The sequence below is a fragment of the Marmota monax genome, unplaced genomic scaffold (assembly GCF_021218885.2).
Source record: "Marmota monax isolate L192 unplaced genomic scaffold, Marmota_monax_Labrador192_F-V1.1 WCK01_AAM20220418_F8-fsc00080, whole genome shotgun sequence".
In the NCBI taxonomy this organism is placed as follows: domain Eukaryota; kingdom Metazoa; phylum Chordata; class Mammalia; order Rodentia; family Sciuridae; genus Marmota; species Marmota monax.
Window position 1 is genome coordinate 8,470,901 of NW_026694750.1, and position 8,973 is coordinate 8,479,873.

The 8,973-nt window shown below is 58.5% G+C and overlaps 1 long non-coding RNA gene across 1 annotated transcript; it reads right to left on the bottom strand.

Annotated features, from left to right (window-relative positions):
* Positions 1–1,565: 1,565 nt before the first annotated feature.
* Positions 1,566–8,731, bottom strand: LOC124079312 (uncharacterized). The gene is made up of 3 exons (XR_006847261.2): positions 8,643–8,731; positions 6,293–6,551; positions 1,566–1,706 (listed from the first exon to the last, which is right to left on the bottom strand). It is a non-coding gene; the product is annotated as an uncharacterized LOC124079312 (long non-coding RNA).
* Positions 8,732–8,973: the final 242 nt, after the last annotated feature.

Sequence of the window (8,973 nt, forward strand, 5' to 3'; positions counted from 1 at the left end):
AGGCAGGGAGGGAGGCCATCCCAGAATCCTCCTTCCCAGTTCAGAGCTGCTGGCGGGACCCTGCCCCCTGGTGACAGAATGGCAGGGTCACGGCTGTGCCACAACCAGGGGCTATGGAGTCCTCTCTTTAAGAAGCTCCTCCCTGAGGTGGAAGAGACCCCAGGAGAACGCACTTGAGCAGCAGCCGGACCCAGATCCGTGGACACAGGAGGGCTAGGGAGGCCTGGGGACCGCACGGCTGAGAGCGTGCGGGCACGAGAGGGGGTCTAGGCCACTCCCACCCGCGAAAGCAGTTACCCTGTTCCCGGAAACCCGCCCCGAGGACGCCGCAGACTTCAGAGAGGCCAACGCGTCAGACCATCGGTCACCCGGCTTCCCTGGGCCCTTGGCGAGGCCGCGGTGCGCACCCGGGAGACTCGCGGGCCCCTGGGCGCACCAGCTCAGGGAGCCAGGAGGCCCGCCCAGGACTGGGGCCGGCGGCGCCGCTTTTGTCTCGCGCACCTGGCGGGGCTCGGGTTTCCTCTGCCAGAGCTCCTCCTGCTCTGGAACCCAGAAAAGCAGAAGGGGGCTGCACCGCCACACCATTGTCCTCGCGAAAACCAAGGAGAGGGCGGGTCTGGGGAGGCAGGAACAGGTGCGCCCACGGGACGCCAGGGCCCGGGTGAGGGCAGCCTCTCCGTCCCTTGCCGACCTGCGCCAGACCGTCTGCCCTTCCCGGCCGCGTCGGCGGGGTCAGGCCCCGCACACCCATCTCCACCAGTCAGAAAACTGCGGACCTCCAGGCGACCTCTTTTACACCAGGCCTCCAGGCTCCGCAGTGCCGGGAAGGGCCCGGCGGCCGGGAGACCGCGCCCGCGCCTTTGTTTGCCTGAGATCGCACCTGCGTGCAATTAACCCCTCCCAAATGAAGGTGAACCCGCCCTGCCGCCCGCAGCGGGGACGTCCGGGCAGATGCCCCAGTCGCAGGCCCAGCTCAGCAGCTGTTCCGTGCTCCTGCCTCACCCTAGAGGATTTTAAGGGGCTTCAGTAGTCTGGACCCCACTTTCCCTGCAGGTTTTTAAGGGGAGGATCCGAGCAAGCCGCTACAGCCTCCCCAGTCCTGGGACCTCTCATCAGCCCCTGAAAAGGGAGGTCCAGCCCGAGGCCCAGGGCTCCCTGGAGATGGCCCCCTCCCCACAACCTGCCCTAGTGCAGCTGCTCTGCCCCTCTGTTGTCTGAGAGTCCGGAGGGGTTGACTCAGTGGACACCGGCCTGTAGGGCTTACAGGCTCAGGAGGATGACCCTATGCCTGGCACACAAAACCTCTGTTCTCCCACAGAGGACACTCTGACCTTACGCTCTCTGCTCACCACCCCTACAATGCATCTGCACCCTACCAAGGGTCCCCCCCCACCTGGTTTTATCAGGGAAGTACCCGCCCTTCCCCACCCCACCCCACAGGCCCTGGGCTGCAGCAGCTCCCTGCGGGGGGGGGGGGGGCAGAGTGCTCAGGCTGGTGGACTGCTCACTTTTTTTTGTACTGGGGACTGAACCCAGGGGCACTTTACTGCTGAACCACATCCACAGCCTTTTTCATTCTTTATTTTGAGAAAGGAGCTTGCTGAGTTGCTGAGACTGGCCTCGAACTTGTGATCCTCTTGCCTCAGCCTTCTGAGTCACTGGGAGTATGGCCCAACTGATGAGTCATTCCTGTAGCCTCCGTGCCCCTGTGGAGAAGGACGGGCAGGCAGCATGTGGGCATCCTGTGGGACAGACGTCCCCACAGGCCCTGCTTTCTGACTCAGGTTTTGGCCACTGTAGGCAGAGGGACCCATTTCTGATTTTAAAATGCAAAAGTCCCATTTCCACAGCAGCAGGACTTGTGAGCAGGAACCTGTGCGGGGTCCATGCAGAGGAAGCTGCCCACAGACTGCAGGGATTCCAGATGGGACACCCAAAAGTTCTCCATCAGAAAACAGGGAGACCCTGGCTTAAGGGAGCCCTAGAAGTGCCCTGTTGACTGGCTGCCCCTCTTTCTCTCCTGCGCCCCCAGGTCACTGTCTGCAGCCTGACAGGAGCCTGGCAGTGTGGAGGTGCAAGGCAAATGTCCCCGGCCCTGCCGCAGCCTCGCTCGCTCCCAGACTTCCCCAGGCCCTCCCTGCAGAGGGCGGTGGCCAGGCTCTCTAGTCCTGCCCAGGAAGGGGAGGGGGCTGGTCTCACCTAGGCCCAAGGATTCCACTGCCCAGAATCCCCCTGCAGCCTCCAGCCTGGTCAGCAGTGGTCATGGGGGCAGGGGAAGCTGAGGGGACAGTGGTCCTGGGGTGGTCAGAGGCTACAGCAGGACACCCACCTTGGGAGGTGGGATTATCAAGAAGGGGCCTTGCTGGCATCCCAGACTGTAGCGGTTGAAGCCCTCTGAAGCCTCGGGAACCTGACTGAGGTCAGAGACTCAAGAAGGGTCCAGGTAGCTGGGTGCGGACGCCTGTAATCCCAGCAGCTTGGGAGGCTGAGACAGGAGGATGGCGAGTTCAAAGCCAGCCTCAGCAAAAAACGAGAGGCTAAGCAGCTCTGTGAGACCCTGTCTCTAAGTAAAATACAGAATAGGGAGGGCTGGGGGTGTGGCTCAGTGGCTGAGTGTCCCTGAGTGCAATCCCTGGTACCAAATAAAAGGGGGGGGGGGCGTCCAGGAAGCTGGGTGCCCCTCCTGGACCTCCAGGAACCTGTGGAGGAAGTCCACCTGGCATAGCTGTTCCCCTCCTGAATGGCTGTGTCCCATGCAGCCGTGATGTGCCACCTGGAAGGAGGTGGGGGCAGGGCAGGGACTGCTGTGATCTATGCTAGGCCGCCCACAGAACAAGGGCTGGGGCCCAGACACACTGTTCAACAGGGACTGGGGAGTCTTCCCAGAAGACAAAGGCTGTGTGTGATGGGAGGAGGGAGGGCTGGGTCTGGGTATGAGAGTGAGGTGGGGCAGAGTCCAGGACAGCAGTGGCGGTAGGAGTGACCAGGGTGTAGACATGAGGCCTCAGAGGACCAGCAGGGAGAGTAGCTCCTCCAGCAGTTGTGGGCTGCTGGGAGCTCAAGGTCCAAGCTGTGGTCAGTGCCTGCCACAGACCTGGTTCCACCCTGGCCTCCCAGGCCTCACTGGCCAGCAGACCCCCTCCCCACGCGTTGTCACACTAGGGCCAGTGCTTCTCTGGGGCTCCACCCTTGCTACCAACCCCACCCACCTCTGACTTCCTTTCCTGGAGCCTGTTCTGCCAGTGTAGACCTGGACGCCTGAAGTGGACGCCTGGCATGCCCTGTGTGTAGGAACTACATGTGGATGCCCCATCTACTATCTCTGTGTGGTCTAGTGCTGGGCACTGAGGTGGACCCTAGAGTCCCGCAGGCTTCACAGGCTGTGACCACAAGGGCTTGGTCTCCACCAGGGCCCAGCCCAGAGTTCTGTGTCCTAAGCCATACTGTGCCCAAAGTCTGCAGGGACCCTCTAGGCCACGGTGCCTGCTAGGGCCACTCTGTGATGTCCTGCATAGCAGCCCCTCCTGTTGGGTAGGAGTCAGACAGCAGGGATGGTTTGAAGGAGTGGCCCAGGAGGCCCCCTGCTGTGCTGACCACAGCAGATGGGGCCTGGGACAGGGACAGGACAGAGAGGACAGATGCTCACTGGGAACGTTCACAGGGCCGTTTCCTGGGAGAAGACCCAACTTCCCGACACCAGCTTCATGCGCCCAGTCACACAAGTTCATCAAAACTTTTTTTTCTCTTCCTGAATCAAAACAGACACTCCCTCCTCGGATGCTCCCCCACCACAGGCCAACCCCAGCACTGCCCCCTCCAGGCTGCCTGGGAACTCCCGTGCCACCCTTTCCCTGGACCCTGTTGGGGGGTTGCCCAGAGTTTCCGGCATTGACTGGAAACTGCGTGCTCCCTCCCTGGGAGGCGCAAGGCCATCAGCGGACCCACAGGGAGCAAGTGAGCACTGAAACGCAAGGAGAGTGGGTCTGGCTGTCTTCCCGCTCCCCAGGAGGGCTGGCGCTGGGCAGAACCGGTGCCTCCACCGAGGCCAGGGCGGGTCACCTGGCAGGCTCACAGGGAGGCCCAGACACCTGTCCACATGGTGTCCAGCTCCACCCAGAGCCCCAGGAACTCAGAATGTGTGTTTGGAGACAGCCTTCGGAGAGGCGATTAAGGTAAATGAGGCCCTTAGAAAGGCCCTGTCCCTCTGGTGTCCTGGTGAAGAGGAGACCCACAGAGATGCCAGGGATGGGCATGAAGGAAAGACCACTGAGGATGAGGCAGGAGCCATCTCACCAGGAGGAGAGGCCTGGAGAAGCAGCCCTGCCCACACCTTGACCTCGCTCTGGCCCCCAGGACCAGGAGGAAGTGGACTGCTATTGTGTGTCTCCAGGGTGTGGTGTTTTGCTGTTGTGGTTTGAGCTGAGACACACCCCAGACTTGCCCAGCCAGCCTGGGGGAGCTCACTCCGCCTCCCACCAGGCACCGCAGGCCCAACACCCAAGCCGGACCCCAGCAGCAGGTCCACTCTCAGTGTTCACCCCTGAGAGGGGGACAGAGAAAATAGAAGGGAGAGGTCCTTTAGAAGTATAATTCAGGAAAATTCCTAGGAATGGATGGAAAGACGTTCCAGATGGAAGGATCCACTGGGCACCTAGCAGAGGGGATAAAAAACCCCAATCCACGGGAAGGTTCGATGTGCGTGGAATGCCAGAAGAGCAGACATAAGAGGCCCAAAGACTTCCAGAGAAGAAACAGATACCAGGTCCCACACCAAGAACCAGGAGTGGGAGCAGCGAGGCCACTGCAGCCCAGAGGACTGGGCTGGACCCAAGGCCAGCCCCATCTGAGCCCAAGCCCCAGAGCCCCACATCTCAAAGCCATGCATGTCCCTGAGTCCTTTTTGGAGGGCTACCAACAGATGAGCTCCAGCTACCCAGGAAGGACGAGTGGAGAGCAGGGACACCCAGCCCCACTGCAGGAGGCCTGGGGTGTCCCCAGGATGCAGACAAGGACACCTCCCCAATACCTGCCCTGCCCTGGACCTTCCCAGGCAGAGCTGGCCACAGCAGCCTCTCAGGAGGCTGGAACTGGAGCACTGGGCGCCCGGCATGCATCAGGAATGAGTTTGGAGAAAACCAAGCCAGCAGGAGGCAGGCAGGCAGTTGACTCTGTGAAAACGACTCACGGTCATCTGTCACACCTCACATGCAGTTCTGGCCACATAGAACCTGCTGAGCTGCAGTGACAGTGGGGAGAGGAGAGTGTGGGAGGGACAAGCTGAGTCCGGTGGATACACCGGGAAGCTACTCTGGTCCTACCGCCTGCTTTGGAAGCGGAGGCCTTGCCTGGCCTATGGGTGGCTGGAAGGCTGTTGTCAGTCCTTATGGAAATGTGTGTCTCTTACATGACTCAGAGGAAATGAACTCAGTGTGGTGTGCACTCTCCGAGGCCCAGGAGCGGCCTGCTGTTAAGGGCATGGTGGACCCTGGCCGAGAACCCCTGCTCTGTCCTGTCGGTGCATCTTCACCGGCCTTCCCTGGTTTCCCGCAGCAGCCGACTACCACCCCTTCCACCTGCTGCGGAGGTTGGTAGCTGTCCTCGTGGAGGGCAGGCCGCTCACCATGGCACCAGGGCTGCTGTAGACCCCTCAGGACTAAGTTTTGGCTTTGGTAAAGCAAGCTGGGAGTCCAGACCCCACCCTGGCAGGGTAACTCCCAGAACACACACCGCCACTCAATGGAATAGGGTGGTTTCCTCCTGGGCACTATGGGGCCACACACTGACATCATAAGTAGACCCTATAGACAGTATAGGGCCTTTATGGCCATCTCTTCCCACCAGGAAGGTTAAAACACCCAGAAAACATCACAGAACTCGGAGAACCCCAACTTCTAGGGGATATGTGGGACACCCATGGCCCTCTGTGACTTTCCTGCCGGCCACAGCCCTCAGTTACCAAGACACAGCCCTGGCCCAGCTCTCCTGGATATTTTCAAATGACCCCAGTTCACAACACCACCCTCACCCCGCCCCCAACACTCAGGAGAAACTGCGGGTTCCTGCAAGACCCCCGCAAGCTGCTCCCTCCTGCAGGCTCCAGCCTCCCACATGGCTAAGCCCATGTTCACTGGCTGGACGCCCCAGGCCCCTGCCCCGCTGGGAAACAGACCTTCCCCAGGACATCACAGGGTAAGGAAGAGAAACTTTCAAGCATGGGGATGTCAGGCTGTTCAGAAGCAGAGACCCTGCTCCTGGGCACTCCCCTCCAGCTCCAGAGGAGCCCCAATCCTACCTGGTTCCCAAAGGCCGAGGTTGGCCTGGTGGTGTGGGTCCAGCAGGGCTGTCTTATCACGGGCCTGGCGGGCGGAATGTGGTGGAAACCTTTGCCTGGTACAACTGGCCACTGTTCCACAGCCCAGGAATTTTGCATTGAATAATTTTTAACTTCTGCTCTGAGAAAAAACCAGGTTTGTGTATAGTGTCCATCTACAGAGGAATGCCGGGTGGTTTTCATTTAAAAGTAAAGACCTGGTATCCAGAATAAGCCTGCCCTGGAAAAGAGAAAAAAGTAACAAAAAAGAACAGAAAAGGGGCTAAGGTTGTGGATCAGTGGTAGAGTACTTCTTAGCATATGTGAGGCACTGGGTTTGGTTCTCAGCACCACATATAAATGAATAAATAAAATAAAGGTTCATTGACAACTAAAATACGCACACACACACACACACACACACACACAGAAGGAAAGCAGTCCAGGGCTTGTGGACCCTGGTGATTTCCAGCCCTGGCTGGCCCACGACCTGTCCTCTCAAGGACAACACCTGTCCCTGTGGAAAAGCCATGGACGAGCAGGACAACTCCCAGCCCAGAGCAGGTTTGAGTTTCTGGTAGGGTGGAGACATTTTTCTCTACAGGTCTCTGGACACAGTGGCCCCCAACCCAGTGCCCGGTCCTGTGACATCTCTAGAGCTCTGTATTTTAGGAATTGCTGAGCCAGGATCCAACTGCAACCTGCAATCAGCTTCCAGGGTCAGCAACTGGCTTGGGGGGCCCCCTGAGGGGATCAGCTCCGCTCTCCCCCAAGGCTGTGGCCCCAGCTGCAGGTTAATCCCTTCCCCGCAGCCTCAGCCCCAGTAGAAGGCAGCAGTGATGCTGACCTCAGGACCTGGGGCTAAACAAAGCAGACACTGTGCTGGGCTCCCAAGGGCCTGCGGTCTCCTGGACAGGGGCGACAGCCCAGCCAGCCTGGCCCCGAGTGACTGTCACCCAGGAAAACCAGACTTTCCCTTCACAGAGACCATGTGCCTCACCAGCTGGGGTTGACATGCTGACAACCACTCCAGTCCCCTTGTCGGGGGTGCCTGGCCACAGGATCACCAGAGCCCCTAATACCAAAAAAGACCAGTGGGGGCCAGTTCAGTGGCATTGGTCCCATAGCACGGGGACTTGGGCCCAGGTGGCCAGGGATCAGGAGGCTGCTGCTCAGCTGGCGTTTAGGGTTATAAACCTAATTATAGGGGCTGGGGATGTGGCTCAAGCGGTAGCGCGCTCACCTGGCATGTGTGCGGCCCGGGTTCGATTCTCAGCACCACATACAAACAAAGATGTTGTGTCCGCCAAATACTAAAAAATAAATGTTGAAATTCTCTCTCTCCACCTCTCTCTCACTCTCTCTTTAAAAAAAAAATGCTTTAAAAAAAAATAAATAAACCTAATTATAGGAGTGAACTTCCCTTCCACTCCTGGTTTTCCAGCAAGTCTTTTTTTTTTTTTTTGGTACTGGGGCTTGAACTCAGGGGCACTCGACCACTGAGCCCCATCCCCAGCCCTAGTTTGTATTTTATTTAAAGACAGGGCCTCACTGAGTTGCATAGCACCTCACTTTTGCTGAGGCTGGCTTTGAACCTGTGATCCTCCTGTCTCCATCTCCTCAGCTGCTGGGATGGCAGGCAAGTACCATCGTGCCCAGCTAAGAAGTCTTTTTTTTTTTTTAAAGTCATAAGTAGTTTTTGAAATTTATTAGCTTTTTCTGCATCAATTGCAGTAACCAGATTATTTGCTTTTACTCATCAGTCCTTCCTTGCCTTCCTAGGACAGCCATGGGAACACACTGAGTGGTTTTTAACATGCATTTGATAGGTTGCAGAGGGGAGCTGTAGCCAGACCATGTGCCCTTTTCCTGCAGGTGGCTGCAGCAGGAGGGCCCGGCAGGTGGGGTGGTCCCTCCCTGACATCAGGACATCATGAAGCCCTGGGAACTTGAGGGGCTGCTGAGGGGGCAGTCTTCAAAGTGACTGCTTTAGCCACGGTTTTGTGGTGTGTGAGTTCTGGCGACACCTAGAAACGTCTGTGTCCTTCTCAGAAAGAGACCAGAGAGCAGAGAGGCCTATTTCAGGAAGCCATGACATGCAGTGGGGAACGTATCTTGTCCTTACAGTGGAAACCTGGCAGGAAAATGCTGACCTTTGACCCATAGGTATGTAAAGACCCATAGCACTAGGCCTTCTGGCACTCACCAGCCTTCCTGGGGGGGTCACTCCTGGAAATACCCAGTGCCAAGAGAAGCAAGCACCAAGCCTGTACAGTGAACCTTATTCCAGGGCTGAAACTGTGCGAGGTGCTGGGGAGCCTCTGCTACAGACCTGAGAGAAGAGAACCTGGAAGTAGCGCCGCAGCTCCCGGGGCCAGCCACAGCCCTCCCTAGGCACGCTGAAGGTGCAGAGGGGCTGAGAAGGACCAGCAGCAAGCCCAGGTGGTGCCTGAGCTTTAACCTGGTTGGTTAGAAACAGTCGCCTGGCTGGCACAGCGAGGGACGAGTGCCAGGCCTGGAGAGGTGGTGCCAGTAGGTGACCCGTGTACTGGACAGGAAAAGGAGGATGGTGGTCTCCAGCAGGGCAGCAGCAGGGACCACAGCCCCAGGAAGGAAGAGGACTGGGGCAGGCAGGCGGAACCACAGCATGCCCAAGAGCCTCA